The sequence below is a fragment of the Priapulus caudatus genome, unplaced genomic scaffold (assembly GCF_000485595.1).
Source record: "Priapulus caudatus unplaced genomic scaffold, Priapulus_caudatus-5.0.1 Scaffold1038, whole genome shotgun sequence".
Lineage (NCBI taxonomy): Eukaryota > Metazoa > Priapulida > Priapulimorpha > Priapulimorphida > Priapulidae > Priapulus > Priapulus caudatus.
In genome coordinates, this window is record NW_014578099.1 from 43,155 (window position 1) to 44,497 (window position 1,343).

At 40.4% G+C, this 1,343-nt stretch overlaps 1 protein-coding gene across 1 annotated transcript in view; it reads left to right on the forward strand.

The window, feature by feature from the left end:
• The first annotated feature begins 892 nt into the window (after nt 1-892).
• The window catches only part of LOC106815086 (gamma-secretase subunit Aph-1-like), a 9,317-nt gene continuing 8,866 nt past the window's right edge, over nt 893-1,343 (forward strand). The window contains exon 1 of the mRNA XM_014819512.1: nt 893-968. The gene's annotated coding sequence lies outside the window, so the exon portion shown is untranslated. The remainder of the gene's footprint in view (nt 969-1,343) is intronic.

Genomic DNA, 1,343 nt, shown 5'->3' on the forward strand with positions numbered 1-1,343 from the left:
CGCCGTTGGTCGGCGCTGGTGTCGCGCGGGGGACATCGAAACTGTATGGCAAGCATAGCGGCTGTCCCATCTTATTGTATATATGATCTTTGCTGCTTTTAAATGAAAGAGCATACAAAAGTATGCAAGTGTACCAATTTTCACACTTTTTTCACAATTTGAACGATTTAGATGATATTCTGACCTAACCGACTGTACTATATGAGATCGGTCGAAGAAAATTATCCTGGTTGTAAACCCGACCAGCGACGCGCATTGCAGTATTATCAGGAGTGTATCAAAACCAGGAGTTTTGATACACTTCTGGTATTATGCACAGTATAGGAAAAGCATTGTGGCAGAATGCTGTGGCCAAAGTGAAATTTCTAAGGCGGATTTTACTATGCACATCTCGATCTCTTCTGGGCATACCCCTTTCTATTTTCAGCGCGTAAGTTAGGCCGAAATAAATTATATTGGCTGGCAACGCGACCAGCGACGCGAGCGCCATTCCCATGTACATTGCACTGATCTCTATAATATAATCGATTATATTATAGAGATCAGTGGTACATTGGCATAGGGGAAGGATATTGTGGCGCCAAAGTGAAAAAAATATTAATTTATTCACCTGATACATATTGATTTAACGTCTTTTCGAGGGTTAATCACGTGCATTTCGAGTCGTCATGAGTTTTCAAGTCAAGGTTTGATTCCGAGCGCTGAATAGGCGCATTTCGAGACATTTGGCGTCATTTCGAGAGTTGAGTAGGTGTATTCCGATTCATTTCGGTGTTTAGGAGGTCCCGTTGGTTTTCAGTTTAGGCAAAGGTAACAAGTGAACAGTGACAAGTTGAGTTAGTTGCATAGAGTTATATATTAGACCCCTAAAATATATTAATACAACTCTATGGTTAGTTGACAACTGTGTTACAGTAAAAGTTAGAAAACAAGACGAAACCAGAATTTCCTGGGGAAATTCATTACGGGTAAATATGTCTCTAGGTTCGTAAATGGTGTGCGCAACACGCAACTCAAGATTGTGTAATGAAGTAGCATTGATATGAGGGATATCGCAGGGTTAGAGCTTAAAAAAAAAAAAACTCGCCAAACTGGGCGAGTGAGTCAATATTGAGTTATAAGTTATAAGTTCTTGACTTATAAGTTAACTAATAGGCTGTTGCTCCTGCAACGGTACCGTCGCCGATTTTTTCTCTTAAAGTCACGGTAGTGATGCCAGCGCCATCTATCGGCGAATAATAACAACCGTTGCTTTTGGTACGATATTATATATTCGATTTTATACGATATATACGATAACCCTAACCCTAACCCTAACCCTAACCCTAACCCTAACCCTAACC